We start from the raw sequence: 22,897 nt of genomic DNA, 5'->3' as shown, positions 1-22,897 counted from the left end.
GAGAGAATTCTAAAAGCTGCAAGAGAAAGGCAAGTTACATACAAAGGAAACCCATAAGGCTATCAGCTGACTTCTCAGCAGAAACCTTACAGGCTAGAACAGAGTGGCACAATATATTTAAAGTGCTAAAAGGAAAAAACTTACAACCAAGAATACTCTACCCAGCAAGGTTATCATTCAAAATGGAAGGAGAGATAAAAAGTTTCCCAGACAAGCAAAAATTAAAGGAGTTTGTCACCAAGAAACCAGTGCTACAAGAAATGTTAAAGGGACTGATTTAAGGGGAAAAGGCAAGACCACAAATAGGAAAAATTGTCTATTTCCATGATAAGAGGGTAATGGATACAAATGAACAAAAAAGAGGTTAGATATGATATCAAAAACATAAAATGAGAGAGGAAGGGAGTTAAAGAGTAGAGCTTTCATACAGAAGTCAAACTAAAGAGACCCTCAATTCTATATAGAAGACTACTAAAACACTGAGTAAAAAAAATGTTAAAAAATGGCAGTAAGTACATACTTATCAATAGCTACTTTAAACATCAATGGACTAAATGCTCCAACTAAAAGGCATAGAGTTGGTGATTGGATAAAAAAAAACAAGACTCATATATATGGTGCATACAAGAGACACACTTCAGACCTAAAGACACTCACAAACTGAAAGTGAAGGGATGGAAAAAGATACTCCACGCAAATGGCAATGGAAAGAAAACTGGGGTAGCAGTACTCATTTCAGACAAAATAGACTTTAAAACAAAAACTGTAAAAAGAGACAAAGAAGGGCATTACATAATGATCAAGGGAACAATCCAGCAAGAGGATATAACACTTGTAAATATCTACACACCCAATGTAGGAACACCTAAATATATAAAGCAATTAACAGACATAAAAAGAGAAATAGACAGTAACACAATAATAGTAGGGGACTTTAACACTCCACTTACACCAATGGATAGATCATCCAAACAGAAGATCAATCAGGAAACATTGACCTTAAATGACACACTTGAACAGATGCACCTAGTAGATATATGCAGAGCATTCCATCCAAAACCCGAAGAATACACGTTCTTTTCAAATATACATGGAACATTCTCCAGGACTGATCACATATTAGGCCACAAAACAAGTCTCCATAAATTTAAGAAGACTGAAATAATACCAAGCATCTTTTCTAACCACAATGATATGAAACTAGATCTCCCTCATTAAGTAGTAGATAATAACAAAAATAAACAAACACATAGAGACAGAGATTGGATTGGTGGTACCAGAGGGGAAGGGGGGAGGGAGGAGGGTGAAAGGGATAATTCGGCACATGTGTGTGGTGATGCATTGTAATTAGTATTTGGGTGGTGAACATGATGTAATCTATGCAGAAATAGAAGTATAATGATGTACACATGAAATTTATACAATGTTGTAAACCAATGTTACTGCAATAAACAAAAAATTAAAAAAAAAAAAAAAGAAAAGCTATACGCCAACAAATTTGACAATCTGGAAGAAATGGATAAATTCTTAGAATCATACAACCTTCCAAAACTGGATCAAGAAGAACTAGAGAAGTTGAACAGACCAATCACCAGTAAGGAAATCGAAACAGTAATCAAAAACCTCCCCCAAAATAAAAGTCCAGGACCAGATGGCTTCCCTGGTGAATTCTACCAAACATTCAAAGAAGACTTAATACCTATCCTTCTCAAACTCTTCCAAAAAATTGAGAATGGGGGGAAGTTTCCTAACTCATTCTATGAAGCCAACATTACCCTGATACCAACACCAGACAAGGACAACACAAAAAAAGAAAATTACAGGCCAATATCACTGATGAACATTGATGCAAAAATCCTCAACAAAATACTAGCTAATCGCATACAACAATACATTGAAAAGATCATACACCATGATCAAGTGGGATTTATTCCAGGTATGCAGGGATGGTTCAACATTTGTAAATCAATCAATGTGATATACCAAATTATCAAAATGAAGAATAGAAATCACACGATCGTGTCAATAGGTGCAGAGAAAGTATTCAACAAGATACAGCATCCATTTATGACAAAAACTCTGAATTAAATGGGTATAGAAGGAAAGCACCTCAACATAATGAAGGTCGTATATGACAAACCCACAGCCAATATCATATTCAATGGAGAAAAACTGAAAGCTATCTCTTTAAGCACAAGAAGCAGACAAGGATGCCCACTTTCACCATTCTTGTTTAACATAGTACTGGAAGTCCCAGCCAGAGCAATCAGGCAAGAAAAGGAAATAAGAGGGATCCAAATTAGACAGGAAGAAGTGAAACTTTCACTATTTGCAGGTGACACGCCTTTATAAGTAGAAAACTCTAAAGAATGTACCAAAAATCTTTTAGAAATAATAAATGTGTACAATAAAGTTCCAGGATACAAAACTAACATACAAAAATCAGTTGCCTTTCTATACACAATGAAGTAGCAGAAAGAGGAATTAAGAATACAATCCATTTACAATTGCAACAAAAAGAATAAAATACCCAGGAAAAAATTTAACCAAAGAGATGAAAGACTTGTACACTGAAAACTATAAAACGTTGTTGAAAGAGATAAAAGATGACACAAAGAATGGGAAGATATTCCATGCTCTTGGATTGGAAGAATTAACATAGTTAAAATGTCCATACTTCCTAAATCAATTTACAGATTCAGTGCAATCCCTACCAAAGTTCCAATGATATTTTTCATAGAAATAGAACAAAGAATCCTTAAATTTATACGGAACAACAAAAGACCCCAAATAGCCAAAGGAATTCTGAGAAAAAAAGAATAGAGCTGGAAGTATCACACTCTCTCATTTTAAAGCAGACTACAAAGCCTTAGTAATCAAAATGGCATGGTACTGGCACAAAAACAGACACACAGATCAATGGAACAGAATCGAGAGCCTGGAAATAAACCTACACATTTGTGGCAGCTAATTTTTGACAAGGGAGCAAGAACATACAAAGGAGACAGGAATGTCTCTCCAATAAATGATGTTGGGAAAACTGGAGAGCCACATGAAAAAGAATGAAGGTAGACCATTATCTTACACCATACACAAAAATTAACTCAAAATGCATTAAAGATTTGAATGTGAAACCATAAAACTTTTAGAAGAAAACATAGGGGGTACTCTCTTTGGCATTGGTCTTAGCAGCAGATTTTCAGATACCGTGTCTAACCAGGCAAGTGAAACAAAAGAAAAAATTAATAAATGGGACTACATCAAACTAAAAACCTTCTGCACAACAAAGGAAACTGTCAACAATATGCAAAGACCACCTAACAATTGGGAGAATATATTTGCAACCCATATATCTGATAAGGGGTTAATATCAAAAATATATAAAGAAGTCATACATCTCAACAACCACAAAATAAACAACCCATTTAAAAATAGGCAAAAGATCTGAACAGACATTTTTGCAATGAGGATATACAAATGGCCAAGAGTCACAGGAAAAGAGGTTGAACATCCCTAATTATTAGGGAAATACAAATAAAAAATATGAGATATAACCTCACACCCATCAGAACGGCTTTAATTAACAAGATTAGAAATAACAAATGGTAGAGAGGATGTGGAGAAAAGGGAACTCCCATACATTGCTGGTGGGAATGCAAACTGGTGCCATCACTCTGGAAAACAGTATAGAAATTCCTCAAAAATTTAAGAATAGAACTACCATACAATCCAGCTATTCCACTGCTGGGTATTTATCCAAAGAACGTGAAAACATGAATGTGTAAAGATATATGCACCCCTATGCTCATTGCAGCGTTATTCACAAATGCCAAGACTTGGAAACAACCTAGGTGCCCATCAAGTGACAATCGGATAAAGAAGATGTGGTATATATACACAGTTGAATACTACTCAGCTATAAAGAAAGATGAAATCTTGAAATTTGTGACAACATGGATGGACCTTGAGGGTGTTATGCCAAGTGAAATAAGTCAGATGGAGAAAATCAAATACCATATGATCTCACCTGTAAATTGGAGATAAAAACAACAACAACATCAGCAAACAAACACATAGATACAGAGATTAGATTGGGGGTTACTAGATGGGAAGGTGGGAAGTTAGAGGGCAAAAGGGGTGACTGGGCATATGTGTCTGATGACAGATGGTAATTAGTCTTTTGGTGGTGAACATGATGTAGTCTACACAGAAATCAAAATATAATGATGTACACTTGAAATGTATGTAATGTTATAAATCAATGTTATCTCAACAAAAAACAAATTAATTAAAAAATGGAAGAAGACAAATAAATGGAAAAGTATCCCATGTTCATGGATTGGAAGAATTAATATATTTTAAGTGTCCATACTACCTAAAGCCGCCTATATATTGAATGCAATCCCTATCAAAATTATAATGAAATTTTTCACAGAAATTCAATAAACAATTCTAAAATTTGTATGGAACCTCAAAAGAACACAAATAGCCAAAGCAATCCTGAGTAAGAAGAAGAAAACTGGGAGCATCATGCTTCCTGATCTCAAACTATATTACAAAGCTATAGTAATCAAAACAGTATGATATTGCATAAAAACAGACACATAGATCCATGGAACAGAATAGTGAGCCCAGAAATAAACCCATTCATATATGGTCAGTTAACTTATGACGAAAAAGCCAAGAACGCACAATGGGGAAAAGACAGTTTCTTCAATAAATGGTCTTAGGAATACTGGATAGCCACATGGCAAAGAATGAAATTGGACCCCTATCTACATCATACACAAAATTAACGCAAAAGGGATTAAAGTAATGAACACAAGACCTGAAACCATATAACTCTTAGAAAAATACACAAGGGGTTACCTCCTTAACATTGGCAATAATTTTTTGGATTTGACACCAAAATAGAAGAAACAAAAGCAAAAATAAACGTGAGACTACATCAAACTAAAAAGTTTCTGCACAGGAAAGGAAACCATCAGCAAAATGAAAGGCAGCCTACCGAATGGGAGAAAATATTTGCAAATGACATATCTGATAAGGCATTAGAATCCAGAATATACAAGGAACTTATACAACTCAATAGCAAAAATACAAATAACACAATTTAAAAATGGACAGAGCCTGAGGAGACATTTTTCCAAAGAAGACATACAAATGGCCAACAAGTACAAGAAAAGGTGCCCGATATCACTAATTATCAGAGAAATGCAAATTAAAACCACAATGAGATATTACCTCCCACCTGTTGGAATGGTGTCTTGACATGAGTACAGCCATGTTTGGCTGCTCCATTGACCTACAGCCACCAGCACAAAAAGATATATAAAAGCTGCTTTCTGCATGGTGGAAACTGGCCTTTCTCCCATGGAGATAGTTGCAATGTGTAAAAATTTCAAGGCCCTTCGGGCGCCGCAGCCTGGGGAAGACTGACCATCTGTGCTAGGCTGGGATGATAACCAGGGTAAACAATGCACGTACACAACTGCCGGGCTGGGATGATAGCCAGGAGACTCAGTGCACGTATGCCACTTATAACAATTTTGTGCCTGGGAATACTGAATGCTTGCTCTGAAAAAAACTCTGCAACTGCTTACTTTGGGAATTATTGATGCTATAAAGAACTGCTGGAGACTGATGCCTGATGAGTGTTCCACCTGTGGAAGGGACACCTCATCCAGGACGTATGATTCCTGTCCAGCTGTGTCAATTAAAAGGACTGTCCCGTCAGTGGGGCATGGATGTGTGAGTAACTGATTTGTTGTAAATAATTAATTTGATGTGTTCTCTTTTCGGTCAACCTGGTGTTTCTCTTTCCGGTTGATTTGTGTCATTTCACTTCAGTCGATGTGGATGTTTTCCCTTTCCAGTCAAGCTGATGTTTTTCCCTCTTAATATTTGACCTATTCAGATCTGTTTGTGGACTATCGCCTTTACTATCCTCTATATAATAAAATATACCTTCAGTCCATTTGTTTGGAGTGGAAAGTTTCTTTTACCTCTCTGATCGAATCCCGCAAATCTCTCATAACATAATTGGCTCTGTGAGCAGGATTTGATTAAGGAGATGGCTTTCCTATTCAAATGAAAGGTAACTGAAGCCAAGGTGGAAGAGATTCCAGGATGGGAGGACCCTCCCTTTTACACTCTGGCTGAGGAGTGGGCTCGTAGGTCAGGATTGTGTGAATCTTGGGATGTTCGTCTGCGACAATTTGAACCGTTGGATGTGAATAAAGCTTTGCAGACGGTGGAAAGAAAAACAAAAGGTGATGTTTCTTTTTTGGCTCAGCGCAGTTAGTGTTTGTTGACTGCTTATCACCGGGCTATAGAAGATAGGGATAAGATACAGAGAGAAAAAGTACTCTTGGAGAAAGAAGTTTCAGACTTGCAGTCTCGATTGGCTATGATTCTATGTCAATATCAGACACTGGGAGATCAGGCTCACAATTACCAAGCTATAGCAGAAAAGGCTGCTGTAAGAGTGGCCAAATATAAATATAGAAAGAGGAAAGAAAAAGTAAATAAACGGAAAGTTCATATGGCCATAGCATCGGCTGGCCCTAAATGGGACCCTGACACATGGGATGGTGATATCTGGGATGATGATTCTGAAGAAACTGATTATGAGGAAGAGCAAAAACCACCCAAACGCACAGAGGCAGGTCCTCTTCGCCGTCGGCGAATGGAAATGGATGGTGATCATTCTGTAAGGAAGGATGTGATTGAGGATTTTACCCAACAAGAAATTCCTGATATCTTATCCTGGGCTACAAAAAATCCTGGAGAAGCCCTTATAACCTGGCTTGTTCGCCTATATGACATGGGCGCTACAGAAATTAATCTAGATGCAGGAGACGCTTTTAAATTTGTAACTCTGTCCAATGATCTAGTAATACGGGGAGCTTTTTGAGATTGGAGCATGAATGCTCACCCCCCAAATGATTGTGGACAGAACACAGATGGTACAACTCTATTGGCTCTTGCAGTAAATGGAGCTCAAGATAAATACTCCACGGATGATATGTGGCTGGACACTGATAGACCATGGTATACTTCAAAAGATTGTGTCCAAAAAATGAGAGAGAAAACCATGAGACGGGCTGTGTTTTTGGGGTGTAGTGAAGCTTTAAATGAAATGAATTTGAGTATCCAGGTGCAAAACAAGTTGATAAAAACTACACCTCCAGCATACAAACAAATAATTACAATTCTTCTTATAAATGAAACTGAAAACCCTATATCAGCACTTGCAGAGAAGATTATGCAGCTGGGAGATTTAGGAGACTGGCAGACATCTGGAAACTCCCTAGGAAGGATAAAAAGAGAGACAGTCTTTAGAAGAAATAAACTTAGTCGAAGTGACATGTTTTCGGCCCTATTCCGGGCAGGAGTACCGAAAGATCAAATTGATGGAGTTGACACTAAAAAATTGTGGAAACTATATAAAGAAAAAGGGTTGCATGTAAAATAAGTAAATAAAAGAGACAGTGTAGAGAATGCTTCCAGCCCAGTGCCCACTGTACCTAGTGCACCACCTCCTCCCTCGGATCCTCTTCTTATTGACTTATGTGATTGAAGGGAAGGCCAAAACTCTGTATGTATTAGTGCTGCTATAAGAAAAGATATTAGACCACATGTACAAATTAAAATATTTTGGAAAAATGAATCTACAACTAGTGTGCAGGCACTTGTAGATACAGGGGTAGAGGCCACCCTTATTTATGGAAATCCAACTAAGTTTCAGGGCACATTAATTCTGATAAAAAAATTGGGAGGAAAAAAATCCAGGCAGTGACCACTAATCTCTCTATCCAAATTGGGCAGCTGCCCTGGTGCACATATCCAGTCATGATTGTGCCAATACCAAAATATATAATTGGGATTGATATTCTAAAAGAATTGACATTAAATTTGGCTGATAGACGATACCAATTTACTGTCAAAGCTTTGTGTTTTCATATTAATGCTGTAATTGTGGGATGTTTACACCATGAAGTAGAAATTCCACCTGCCACGTAAGTGGTCAATCAAAAACAATATCGCATCCCTGGAGGACAGCAAAAAATATCTGAAACCACAAAAGATTATTTGGCTTTAAAAGTCCTTTGCAGAGTAACTACAGCCTGAAATAATCCTATCTGGCCTGTTAAAAAAGGTGGTGGGACATGGAGAATGACTGTAGGTTACAAAAAGTTAAACAAGGTGACTCCGGCTATTCAAGCTGCTGTCCCTGATTTGGTTACTCTTATAGAAAAAGTATCCAGACACTTGGTATACTGTTATAGACTTGGTTAATGCCTTCTTCACCATACCTATACCAAAAAATGTCCAAAAACAATTTGCTTTCACATGGCTAGGACAACAATATACTTTTACTAGACTTCCTCAGGCATATGTACACAGTCTCACCATCTGTCATCGACAGGTTGCTAAAACCTTGGCAAAGGTACCTGCTCTTGATAATGTCCAAATAGTACATTATATAGATAATATTATGATCCAAGAAAATAAAGAAAAAAGGTACAACAACAGTTAAAAAAGTAATAGCCACACTTGAGGAGCATGGATGAAAAACTAATCCAGCTAAAATTCAGGGCCCAAGTTCAAATGTTAAATTTTTGGAAATACTATGAAATGATAAAAAACAGAAAAATTTTACCCAAAGCTAGACAAAAAATATTGGATTTTGCAACACCTCATAACAAAAAGGAAGCACAAAAATTTATTGGATTATTTGGATTTTGGAGGGCACATATTCCACATTTAAGTCGGCTTCTTGCACCTTTATACAAAGTCACCAGAAAAAAATATAAATTTAAATGGAAAATGAAACAAAGAAAAGCTTTTAAAGCAGCCAAACATGCTATTCAGACTGCTTTAAATCGATAGCCAATTAAACCGGGACCCACTGAATTACAGGTAGATGTCATTAATCAATATGCCAGCTGGAGTTTATGGCAAAAACAAGGTGCCCGGTGTTATCCTCTGGGATTTTGGGGTCGCAAGCTTCCCTGTTCCAGTGAAAGATATAGTCCTTTTGAAAAACAGTTTTTAGCCTGCTATAGGGCTTTAATAGACTCAAAAAGCCTTACTCTGGGACATGAGGTATTTATGCGACCCCAAATACCCATTATACAATGAATTCATAGCATGCCTGTTACTCATAAAATTGGACATACACAAAAATTTAACATCATCAAATAAAAATGGTATATTCAGGATCGAGCCAAACCTGGCCCAAAGGGGTTGTCTCTGTTACATAAGCAAGTATCTCAATATAGCAGTGACCTGACTATGTCACCTAAGACTGATATAACAAAATCTCCTGTTAAATGGGGTGTCTCATATGATCAATTGACTAAAAAACAACAAAACCATACCTGGTTTACAGATGGTTCTGCCAAAATGATATTGGGTTCATGGAAATGGAAAGCAGCTGCTTATAACCCATCCACCCACAAACAATTGTCACCACCGGAGATAATATGAGTAGCCAATATGCTAAACTTTATGCAGTGTATCAGGCACTTCGACAAAAACAGGAGCAACAATGTCATATATATACTGATTCATGGACAGTGGCACAGGTTTGGCAACGTGGATGCCACAACGGAAAAAACATGACAAAAAAATTGATGATAAAAAATATGGGGAAAAAATTATAAAAAGACATGTGGTTATGGCGTCAAAACACAATTGTTACTGTATTTCATGTTGATGCTCACAGTTCTTTAATTTCTACAAAACAAAAGCATAACTCTCATGCCAATCAGCTGGTGCAGATTCGTGCAACTCACAATCCAGGCTTAACATGAGGGATCCACAAAAAGAGTGGACACTTGGGAAAACAAGCTTCATACAGGTGGGCACAACAAAGGGGAATCCTTGTCACCCATGATGATATTGCCACTACAGTACAACAATGTCAATTATGCCAACAGTTAAACAAACGGCGAGTTCCACACCCCTACCAAGGTCATATCCAAAAGGGATTATTTCCTACCCGTACCTGGCAAATAGATTTTATTGGACCCTTGCCAAATTCTTATGGATATACTTATGCCTACACTGCTGTTGATACATATTCTGGTTATTTATTAGCTATGCTGGCTAAAGCAGCCACCCAACAGAGTGCCATAAAATTATTAGATACAATTAAGTTATATTATGAAACACCAAGACAGATTCAAAGTGGCAACGGTTTCCACTTTACAGGTAAGTTGATTCAAACTTATACAAAGGAAAATCATATAAAATAGATTCATCATATACCTTATTACCCTCAAGCTGCAGGCCTCGTAAAACAAATAAATGGATTGCTTAAACAACAATTGAAAAAACTCGGTCATAGCTCATTAAAGGGGTGACACAACCATCTAAGTACTGCTCTAAATATGTTCAATAACAGGCCAGTAGGCCCTAATGAGACTCCTCTATCAAGGTTATTACCAGCAAAGACTACAAAAGTGAAGTCACTACCCATGAGCTTATGACCTTAACCTATTGGCCATTGACTCAGTCTGCTAAACCGCCTTTTCGTGCCACGGCCGAAGTGGCTGGATTGGACTTATCCACTGTTCATCCTATTCAATTGCCCCCTGAGAAACAATCTATAGTTCCTACTGGGATAGGGGTACAATTTCCCAAAAACACTTTTGGTTTATTAAAAGGACACTCTGGACTAGCAACAAAAAGTATTAATGTACTAGGAGGAGTTATTGATCCAAATTACCAAGAAAAAATAAAATTTATATTATATAATGGTAGTGACACAGTGTTAACTATAGAGTCTGAAAAACGAGTGAAACAATTATTGGTACTTCCCCTCCTGACTCCAAGTGTGTCACAAGGACAACCTCTAACTAAATTAACTAAAAAAAAAAATACAAGATTTGCGTCTACAAATAGATAAAAACCTAAAACAAAGGTATGAATGACACACCCACCCAATGCAACTCCCCGTGCCGCAAAAGTAGTGGCCCAAGGGCCCACTGCAACATTCATAGTTATGTATCCAAAAAGTAGACAATATATCATGTTCCTAAAAATTCTGTTTCTTTGCTTAAATAAATATTCCTGCTATGTTCACTATGCCATGCTACAACTCCATGTCTGCTGCACACCTCCACACCAGCTAATGTCTCCATAGGACAATCTTTGACCCTACACTGCTGGACCAACTGTTCTCCACCAGTGGCACCTATAACCTGGACTATAAATGGCCAAAAAATTTGGTCTCAAAAACATCAAGCAACTTCTCAGTATAAACCTATTACTAATCAGTCACACAAAACTAGTTATAATTTCTCTATTGCCCTGCCTTCTGCTACCCTTCCATGATGGGGGCTGGTATTCTTATATTAAATAAAAAAAGGGGAATCCAGATTCCCTGTTTCTTAAAAAAACCTGATTTGTTAGCATCCTTCCTAATGCCACTACTCCTCTTAAAAACATTAATCTATGGCTACATTTAGCTCATACAGTTCTTAATAAAACTGCTTTTTGTCTTAGAAACAGTAATAACCCTTCTGGACTTCTGCAAGCTAATTTGTTAGGCCTAGATATTACCTTATCTAATGTGTCACATATTAAAGTCACTATTCCTCCTTCTTTAGTATCTATGCCTATATCAGGAGTAACTTCTACACGTGTTATTATATTAATTATAGATATATCCCATTGTATTGTAATAAAACTATCCATGTTAGTATTCCTACTCCCTCACGACTACCTACTGGATATTTCTGGTTATGTAATAATACTGCATACTCACACATTCCAACTGACACATCTGTTGCATGTGGTATTGGCCCAATAGCCCCTCTTATAGCTGCCTTCCCTACCAAAACTTCCCAAGTAAGACGAGCACTCACTACAGATTGTAACTGTCATGTTAACCTTCTTCCCATCTCTACTGTGGCAACGCTCGCCGCCCTCCTGTTACCTAATCCTGGCTTAATTGTAGACAACCATCGTCAAAGTAAACACCTTTCCTGCTTGTTGACACATGTAATGAATGATACTGTTAGAGCTTTCTTAGCCATATCTCAGGAATTGCAAGAACTGCATAGAGAGACTCATACAACGAGCTGCTTTAGGCTGTTTGTTTCTTCTTCACCAAACGCCTTGTACTAAAACACGGGGTATATGCTGTTTCAACGTATCAGATCAAACCAATGTTATCTTTGATGCTGTACATGGTTTGCAAAATCAAGTTAATAATATTACATATTCTAAGAGGTTATTTGATTAGTTACCTTGGGGTTTGGGTCCCTTATTACGAGATAATTTTATAATTATTATAGTCATTAAATTTGAGGTTCTTAAATATACCTTATGTACTTGTATATGGAGTTCATTATCTAGACATATGGTGTCTTATGGTTAATGGAGATGGCCATGGCCAAAAATGTCTTGACATGAGTACAGCCATGTTTGGCCGCTCCATTGACCTACAGCCACCAGCACAAAAAAAATATAAAAGCTGCTTTCTGCGTGGTAAAAACTGGTCCTTCTCCCATGGTGATAGTTACAATATGTAAAAATTTCAAGGCTCTTCAGGCGCCACAGCCTGGGGCAGACTGGCGATCTGTGCCGGGCTGGGACGATAACCAGGGTAAACAATACACATACACAACTACCAGGCTGGGACGATAGCCAGGAGACTCAGTGCACGTATGCCACTGATAACCATTTTGTGCCTGGAAACACTAAATGCTTGCTCTAAAAACAACTCTGTAACTGCTTACTATAAAAATTATTGATGCTATAAAAAACTGCTGGAGACTGAGGCCTAATGAGAGTTCCACCTGTGAAAGGGACACCTTGCCCAGGACGTGTAATTCCCGCCCAGCCGTGTCAATTAAAAAACTCTCCCGACAGCGGGGCGTAAATATTATAAATAATTAATTTGTTGTAAAATCATTAATTTATTGTAAAAAATTAATTTGATGTGTTCTTTTTACGGTCAACCTGGTGTTTCTCTTTCCGGTTAATTTATGTCATTTCCTTCAGTCGATGTGGATGTTTTCCCTTTCCAGTCGATCTGATGTTTTTCCCTCTCATTATATGATTTATTCAAATCTGCTGCTATCTCAGTTGACGTGGATGTTTTCCCTTTCCAGTCAAGCTGATGTTTTTCCCTCTTAATATTTGACCTATTCGGATCTATTTATGGACTATCGCCTTTACTATCCTCTATATAATAAAATATACCTTCAGTCCATTTGTTTGGAGTAAAAAGTTTCTTTTACATCTCCAATCAAATCCCCCAAACCTCTCAGAACAAATGGCTATTGTCCAAAAGACAAGAGATAACTAGTGTTGGTGAGGATGTGGAGAAAAAGGAACCATTGTGCACTGTTGGTGGGAATGTAAATTGGTACAGCCACTATGGAAAATAGTATGGAGGTTCCTCAAAAAACTAAAAATAGAACTACAGCAACCCCACTTCTGGATATATACCCAAAGGAAATGAACTCATTATCTCAAAGAGATATCTGTAGTCCCATGTTCATAACAGTATTATTCACAATGCCAAGGTATGGAAACAATCTAAGTGTCCATCAATGAACGAGTGCATAAAGAAAATGTGGTATATATAGAATGGAGTGGAATATTATCCAACCTTAAAAAAGAAGGAAATGCTGTCATTTGTGACAACATGAATGTATCTGGAGGATATTATGCTAAGTGAAATAAGCCAGACAGAGAAAGACAAATACTACATGGTATCCTTTACATGTGGAATCAAAAAAAAATGTCAAACTCATATAAACAGAGAATAGAAAAGTGATTGCCAGGGACTGGGGGATGGGGGAAATAGAGAGAAGTTGGTGAAAGGGTAAAAACTTTCAGTTATAAGATGAATAAGGTCTGAGGATCTACTGTCTAACACAGTGACTATAGTTTATAACACTGATTGTATAACTGAAATTTGCTAAGAGAGAAAGTAGAACTTAAATGTTCTTACACACACAAAAAAGAGAAATATGTAAAGTGATTGATATGTTAATTAACTCAATGGGGGAAACTTTCATAATGTATATGCATATAAAATTACAATATTGTACACTTGAAATATCTTACAATTATATTTGTCAAATATACTTCAATAAGGCTGGGAGGAAAAAGACTGTATTGGAAGATAATTGAAACTGATGCTTTTAGTAACAAACAGTAGATGTAGTTCCCATGTTATAAGAACCATTATAACAAAAGTTTATATGTTGTGGATGCGAACTTTTTGCATAATAAAAGCCATTTATATTAAAATATAACATAAAAAAAGGATATGGGCCTTGAGCAAAGTCTTTTTTTTTTCTGGTGAGGAAGATTCGCTCTGAGCTAATATCTGTTGCCAATCTTCCCCCTTTTCTTTCGCTTGAGGAAAATTAGCCTTGAGCTAACATCTGTGCCAATCTTCCTCTATTTTGTATGTGGGTCGCTGCCACAGCATGGCTTGATGAGTGGTGTAGATCTGTGCCTGAGATCCAAACCCACAAACCTGGGTCCCCTGAAGCAGAGCACGCCAGACTTAACCACCATGCCACAGGGCTGGCCTAGCAAAGTCTTGAATTAAGAATGGGATATGTTTTATGGGAAAATAAGACAAGATAATACATTTCAGATGAAGCAAAATAAAGGAATAATAAATGCATAAATAGAATTCTGGCCCAAAACTGGAATGGTGTTTTTACTGATTAGTACATTGTGGGTTTGTTCCTAAAAACAAGAAGGTCCACAAAATAAATACAGTTTCGTATATTACAGGTGTTCTTTCTGTTTAATTTTGCGCATAATTGTTGCCAAAATCATTTTTAGGCAAGGAAGTGATGTGATTGTGTCAGTTTTAGGAAAAGTAATTCAAATAACACCGTAGAAGCTGAGAGTCGGTTTGGTTGGAAGATCTCTTAGGAGATGAGTTAAATGATTCACACGGGGTCAAAAGATCGTAACTAATATGTTGATAACAAATGGAAGACGTGTGCTGGTGAGTGAATGTATTCTAAAAACATGTCAGAAAGAGAATCAACAAAGCTTAGGTTCAATGTTGTGACCAAAACAAAGGGAAGAATCAAGGACAATTTAGAGGGTTCTTGTTGAGGTTACTGAAGGTTTGGTATTGAGACTCTGGAAATTTGACATGCAAAGATAAGAATTGTTTTCAGAAAATGATAAGTTAGATTGTAAAACCATTTAAATTTTAGAGTTGACAAATAATCCATGTGTATATAGCCAAGATGCCATTTGCTTAAGTATGGAACTCAAGAGGAGTCTAAATTGTAGATACACATTGAAGATTGAAGATTTATCATATAAATAGAAGGTAGTTTGAGCCATGGAAATGGCACAGTATCTCAGGAACAGTGTGGAGAGAGAAGAGAAGAGAGCCAAGGATGGAACTTTGGGAAATCTAAACATTGACGTTTGTGCCCAATGAGAAAGAACTGAGAATAAGGAGTCTAAAAAATAATAGAAAAACAAACAGAGAGAAGTCAATGGGTAGCATAATTTCTTGAAGGACGAAAACGTTGATGCCAAATTACATCAGGTAAGAAGATGGTAAGCTCATCTACTTTGTGTGATGGAAAGAGTATTGAAGACTTCACCGAAAAAGCTTCACCAAAGAGGCGAGGAAGAAGGCAAATAAGAGCATTTTTTAGATATTTTGTGTCCCATGAAAAAGATTGTAGGTTAATGAAAGGAGAGAGCTAGAAGAGTGTGTGTGAGGGGGCTTAATTCTAAACTAATTTTTCTAATAGGATAAACATGAACAGATTTTTAGGCTATGGATAAAGAGATAATGGGATATAAGGAGTCAAAAATGAAATAGATCAGATATAACTGAGTGACAAGGTCTCAAAAAAGTTGGAAGGTAATAGAGTTGATAGCAGCATTGGAAAACAATGTTTTTAGTAAGTCAGTAATAGCCCAAGCATATAACTATTATGACAAATAAAAGGCACATATATTTATGCTTAATGTCCTCTTTTTTTCTTCTTTAAAGGAGGAAGAAATGATATTTCTGAAAATAAGAATGAAGAATATAAAGACTGGCAAAAAAAAATGCAATCATGAGTAGTAGATATGCAAAATGTAAGTTGAGACAATAGGTTCACTCCTAGTCAATTTGGCAGGAAAAGACTGACTACCTGTTGACATCACTTCTCCAGAGCCTTCCTCTTAGGCTGCTCCCCAGAGACAGCCAAACTCTGGATACTTGAATTGAAGCTAATGAGTTACATGGGACAGGACACTCTTGGGGCCGCTAAAAATAAGCACAACCTCAAGTATCTCAGACTCTAAAGCATTGTGCTTTGAATTTGATGGCTTATAAAAATAGCCCTCGGAATTAATGTTAGCCCTTTTATTCATGGGCAGATACCATAGAATTCACAGATTCCAACCTCTGTTTAGTTATAGACTCAATTATTCACTCTAATTTATACTTCTTATGCACAGAAACACTCTTTAAAATGAGTGGACAATCTTCCTGGGAAAACCCTGGGTATGACACAAGTTATGCTAACAGTAATTTTTAAAAGAATTTAGCACTGTCTTTAACAGAGCCTGATTGAGTAGCAATTTTCACTTTCCTTGCCTTTGATGACTAACCATTTTCAAGGATTATCCTAAGGTTGGCATACTTTGAAGCATTTTTTAAATACATGCATCTGTATTTATTCTAAGGATTCTGTTCTATCTACTTCATCCCCTAACACATTTCTCCAATTCTATGAACACACACCAGTTGGTAATCACTGAATGTACCAGCATTCATGGAAGACCCACAGTCATGTAGTTTCATCTGCCAGATATTAACTTTCCCATCAATATGCCAATCTTCTAGTTTCATGGGATTATAGTGGTCTTTTAAATACCATTTTACTTATTCCAGAAGGTAGCTGGATATCTGTAATCTTTGTTATTCTTCCACTGAAGAATTCCTAGCCGAACACCCATTCAAATGTTCCTAAGTCCAGCTAAGATTGTGCCTTTTGCTCCTGATTCCTTAGACTCAAAAAGGTGGTGCTGCTACCTGCAGAACTGGTATCTACGCATGAGTGTGCTCTTTACTTAGAGTAAGTTCTAGACTGGGAGAGGAATCTGAACTCTAGATTAGCTGGATATCCCTGTAGTAGTGAAGAGAAAAGACGTAAGTATTCTCTCTTCCAATTCAAACCAAATGCTTGGTGCTAGGTCTTATAAGTATGCAACCTGTATTTGTGTTTTAGATATGTAAAGTTTAACAAAGGTGTGTATAGGAGAAAAACCTTCATTGGATATTCCTGCCAAGCAAGGGGAGTCAGTTTTTTCTATTGCTATAGACCTCTGTATCTACACACCAGTGAGAATAAGAGAAATAGCAACATTGCCAATAATAATCTTGGAAATTATCATGATCACAATGTTATTTCATTTATGAACTTGGAATAGGATAGAACTAATGCCTGCATCTTAGGTTTACCACCGTATATCAGGCATTTATAATAAAGAACTGTTATAATTTTTTAGGCAAGGTTACATTATGCTATTGCTATGGCTTGAATCATCTGCCCCACCAACAAAAGATGTGTTGAAATCCTAACCCTTGGTTCCTGTTAATGTGATATTATTTGGAGGCAGGGTCTTTGCAGATGTAATCAAGTGAAGGGGATGTTATACTCAATTAGGGTGGGGTCTAATCCAATATGGCTGGTATTCATACAATACAAGTAGAAGAGACAGACAGGCAGGGAAGAATGCCATGTGACTGCAGAAGCAGAGATCAAAGTGCTGCAGCTACAAGCCAAGGAACTCCAAGAATTGTCAGCAAACACCAGGAGCTAGGAAGATGCAAGGAAGGATTCTCCCCTACAGGTTTCAGAAAGAGCATGGCCCTGCTGACACCTTGAATTTGGACTTTAACTTCCAGAACTGTGAGACAACAAATTTCTGTTGTCTTAAGCTACCGATATTGTGGTACTCTGTTACGGTAGCCCTAGGAAAATAATAAATCATTTTGAAATTTATATTAAAATGCCTATATCAATTTGATTCTATTTCTACAGTTACAATGAATTTGACATGTTTCTTATCTGAATATACGCTTTCTTGGTTCAGATCACTTTCTGTGCATCACTGAGAAGAACAAAATAATTTAAAATCATGTTGCAGACCAAGTTACGAGATATTGCAGTGATCGCTGAGAAACAACAGCTTATTTGAAAACTGGCACTATGATGGACTGGAGAAGCTCCTTCTCTGTGACTCTTAAAGCACAAAGATAAAGGGAAGAAACAAAGGTAAGCATCAACAACATTTGATAAAACAAATTCTGGTGACTAATGCCAGTTTTATGATTCTGGATATTTTGAAACAAGGCCTGATAATCTGGAAGATATAGAAATTAAGAACCACGCTGTCACTAAAGGATGTGCAAGGACTGAGGAGTGCATTTTCAAAATATCATAGTAGGTCTATTGGAACATAAACCTACCAGTTTTCAGTAAAGAACTAAAAACATTATATTTTATTTGTTATTAAAGGCTGACAACGTTATCTTTTTTATTTGGAAGGGGAGAAGGCCAGGAAGTAGGAGAAGTTTAGCAGTCTTTAGAATCTCAAAGCTTATTCATGGTAGATTTGTACTTAGAATCCACGTATCTTGATTCCCATTTTATTGAATTTTAGAACTTATTATTCCAAATTAATTTCACCCTTTGGCAACACAGTAACAATAGCCACCAAAACAATCACTGGAAAGATTTAGGACTAAGTGGATTAGGGGCACCAAGAATCCAACAGGAAGGGCATAACAGAGAGGTGGCAGAATATCCTCTGGCTTGGTCGTGGACTTTGCTAATAGAACAGTAATGTTTACAAAGATTAACAGGGTCCTGCGAGGGTCCATACAACAAAGCATCAAAAAAAATCTAAGATTTGAATAGTCAAAACTGCTTATTAACCATATTGTTCAAGATTTCTGTTTTTTTCACCCTTGTACATTTATAAATTTCTGTAACCCCTAAATTCACTTTCTAAAGGCTATTATGGTTTCTAAATGTCTTTCAAATTTTCATTTATTCAACAGATATTTTTTGTGAATCTACCATATGCCAGACTCTTTTCTAAGTTGTGCTGATATTATGAGATATTACTCTTGTTTAGGTTTTATTTACAATTAAACTTGCCTCATAGTGTGTGTGTGTGTATGTGTGTGTGTGTGTGTGTGTGTGTGAGAGAGAGAGAGAGAGAGAGAGAGACGCCTTTATTGTAAGAACATTCCAGTGATTTTAATGGAAAATATCGATTCATGTGAGGTTGGTATATATAGGAAGAGCAGAGTGAGAAGTGGAAAACAATAAATTACTCTATTACGTTGAAGAATTTAAAAAGAGAATTACAAAGTGAAAAAAAAGGAAGGAGAAACATTGTGTTGGTGGTTTCCTGAGTTTTGGCTGAAAGTGGTGTCAATGATGATTACTCAGACATAGTGCACCGAAACATGAGGTTTGGATACAATGAATTCTTAAATCATTTCCAATCTTTAAACATGATTTCAGGCTCCATACCCAAAAGTTCCATTGGTGTATGCATTAAAATGCATTGTTCCCTTTGAATAAAATTGTAATGGTAAATTTTATTATTTATGCATCTTCGGAAAATATATTTTTTCTCCCCACAAAACAGAAGAAAGCCAGTCTGAAATATTTCAATCCTTCATGGAAAACAAAGATAGAGGGATTGGGCGAGTACAAAGTTACAACTAATTCAGGACAATTAGATTTAATTTTTGGAGAAAGTTAATCTTTAGAGTTCATGCAATCATAAAAAGGCAATGTCCCTAGCAGTTAAGCTCTCATAACATGGAGTCAGTTTCAATCCTGCCTCTGCCATTTATTAGATGAGGAAAATCACTGAACCTCTTCAACCCTCAGTTCCCTCATCTATTCAGCAGAGACGATGATAATGCCAAGCTCATAGAGTTGTTGTGAGAAAATACATAGAAATTTTAGGCCAGTGCCTGAAACATGGAAGATACTCATGTATAGTAACTGCTTATCACCTCCTTTCCTGTCAAAGAGGAAGTGACTGTGAAAACGCTTCAAGCTCCCAACCAAACTCTATTTACTCACTCTAGGAAGAAAGAGTTGGATTAAACATGCAAAATAAAAGTATAGAGTCCTCTTAATTCCAACAGGTAGAGTACAACGAAAAGAGCTAATGACAGCACCTTCTCTGGATTCATCCTCCTGGGCTTCTCCAACAGGCCTCAGCTAGAAAATGCTCTCTTCATAGTGAACATGATGATCTACTTTTTGAGCTGTCTAGGCAATGGTATAATTATACTTTTATCAATTACGGATCCTCGCCTACATACCCCTATGTATTTCTTCCTCTCCAACCTCTCTTCTATAGATCTTTGTTTGACTACTTGCACTGTCCCTCAGACATTAGCCAACTTTAAGTGAAAGGACAAGACCATCACCTATGGTGGCTGTGTGACCCGCTCTTCATTGCCTTGGGACTTGGGGGAGCGGAGTGTGTCCTCCTGTGTGTCATGGCTCATGACCGCTATGCAGCTGTGTGCAGCCCACTCCACTACATGGTGATCATGCATCCCCAGCTTTGCTTGCAGCTTATTGTAACTGCTTGGTTTACAGGGTTTGGCAATTCTGTAGTACAGACGGCATTGACCATGACTCTTCCTTTCTGCGGTAAAAACCAAGTGGATCATTTGTTCTGTGAAGTTCCAGTGATGCTGAAACTGGCTTGCACCAACACCTCCATCAATGAGGCTGAAGTCTTTACCGTCGGTGTCTTCTTCTTGGTGGTGCCCCTGTCACTCATCTTAGTAACCTATGGTCACATTACCCTTGCAGTCATGGAGATAAAGTCAGCCCAGGGGAAGCGGAAGGCTTTTGGAACCTGTGCTTCTCACCTAATGGTAGTGATCATTTTCTTTGGTACACTCATCTTCATGTACCTCCAGCCTCCCTCCAGTTATTCACAGGATGCGAACAAAAGCATTGCGCTCTTCTACACTCTGGTGACACCCCTGCTGAATCCCCTGATTTACACTCTGAGGAACAGGGACGTCAAAGGGGCACTAAGGAGACTAGTGAGGAGAACCACAGACTCTAGAAAGAGATAATGCAGGGCTTGCAAGCCCAAGCACTTGTGCACTGGAAGACTCCTGAGTAACTGAAAACTAGTTTTAACTTAATTCAGTAAATCCTTACAAAGCACCTGCTATGTAAGAGACGCTGTTCTAGGTAGGTAGGATATATCAGTGATCAAAACCGAGCCCCCTGTCACCATGAAGCTAAACCTTCTAGTGGGGAGAATATAAGTTAAATAAGATAAGCTAAAAATAAACTGCAGTATATCATGTGCTAGAATACTCTGCAATAATAAGCATAGACAAATTATAAGTACATACAACAACACGAATGATTCTCACAAACACAATGTTGATTGAAAGAGGCCAGATACAAAACAATTCACGCTGTATGATTCTATTTACATAAAATTCAAAACCATGAAAAATGAACCTGTATTTATTGGAAGTTATAATAGTGGTTCCTCTGGGGATTAGTGATTGGAAGGAAAAATGAGGGGTTCTGGTCATGTTCTGATTCTTGATCTTGATGTTGGTTATATAAGGTATACAATTTGCAAAAATTCATCACACTTTTCACTTAAGGTACTTGCATTTTTGTATGTATGTTGTACTTCAACATCATTTACTTTTAAAAAGTGTAAACAGGGGCCGGCCTCATGGCCCGGTGGTTAAGTTTGGCATGCTCTGCTTTGGCGGCCTGGGTTTGGTTCCCAGGCGCGGAACTACACCACTCGTCAGTAGCCATGTTGTAGCAGCAACCCACAGGCAAAATAGAGGAAGATTGGCACAGATGTTAGCTCAGGGCAAATCTTCCTGAAGCGAAAAGAGGACGATTGGCCACAGACGTTAGCTCAGGGTGAACCTTCCTCAGCAAAAAATAAAATAATAAAAATAAAGTTTAAATAAGCCATAAATTAACAGAATAATATGATATTAAACAATCATATTAAGTGTGGACTATTTTATCTATCAGGTGTCTTATGTTAGCCTCTTGTTAACCACAGAGCAAAAACCTAGAGCAGATACACTAAAGATGACAACAGGCGAAACAGAGCACCACCACAGAAAATGAACAATTTACAAAGGTAGGGAGGAACAATGAAAATAGAAAACAATTGATAAGGAGGCACTCGTAAGTCCTATCATGTCAACAACAGCTCTAAATGTAAATACATTGAATTCACCATTCAAAAGGTACAGAGTGGCTGGATAGATTTTAAAAAATAATCCAACTATATCCAGCTTACAAGAGACTCACTTCAGATGTAAAGACACAAACAGACTGAAAGTGAAGGGATGGAAAAACATATTCCATGCAAGTGGAAACCAAAAGTGGAGATAGATATAGATATATCAGACAAAATAGACTTTACACCAAAAGTGGTAACAAGAGACAAAGAAGGTCATTGTATAATGGTAAAGTGGTCACTTCATCAAGAAAATATAACAATTGTAAGTGTATATGTATCCAACTTTGGAGCACTTAAATATACTAAGCATATACTAACAAAGTGAATGGAAAAACAGATAGCAGTACAATAGTAGGGGACTTCTATATCCCACTTTTAGTAACAAATAGATCATCCAGACAGAAAATCAACAAAGAGACAGTGGGCTTGAGCCACACATTAGAGCAGAAGGACCTAACAAGCATTTATAGAACATTCCATTCAAAGAAACAAAATACATATTATTCTCAAGTCCATACGAAACATTCTCCAGGATAGACCATTTAACAGGACACAAAACAAGTCTTATTAAATTTTAAAAGATTGAAGTCAT

The 22,897-nt window shown here is 37.2% G+C and overlaps 1 pseudogene; it reads left to right on the top strand.

Annotated features, from left to right (window-relative positions):
• The first annotated feature begins 6,688 nt into the window (after positions 1-6,688).
• On the top strand, positions 6,689-21,145 carry LOC131413343 (olfactory receptor 2G6-like; annotated as a pseudogene).
• Positions 21,146-22,897: the final 1,752 nt, after the last annotated feature.

This window comes from Diceros bicornis, chromosome 14 (assembly GCF_020826845.1).
Source record: "Diceros bicornis minor isolate mBicDic1 chromosome 14, mDicBic1.mat.cur, whole genome shotgun sequence".
Classification (NCBI taxonomy): Eukaryota; Metazoa; Chordata; class Mammalia; order Perissodactyla; family Rhinocerotidae; genus Diceros; species Diceros bicornis.
The sequence above is the reverse complement of the archived record's forward strand: the minus strand, read 5'-3'. Positions and strand labels throughout refer to the sequence as shown.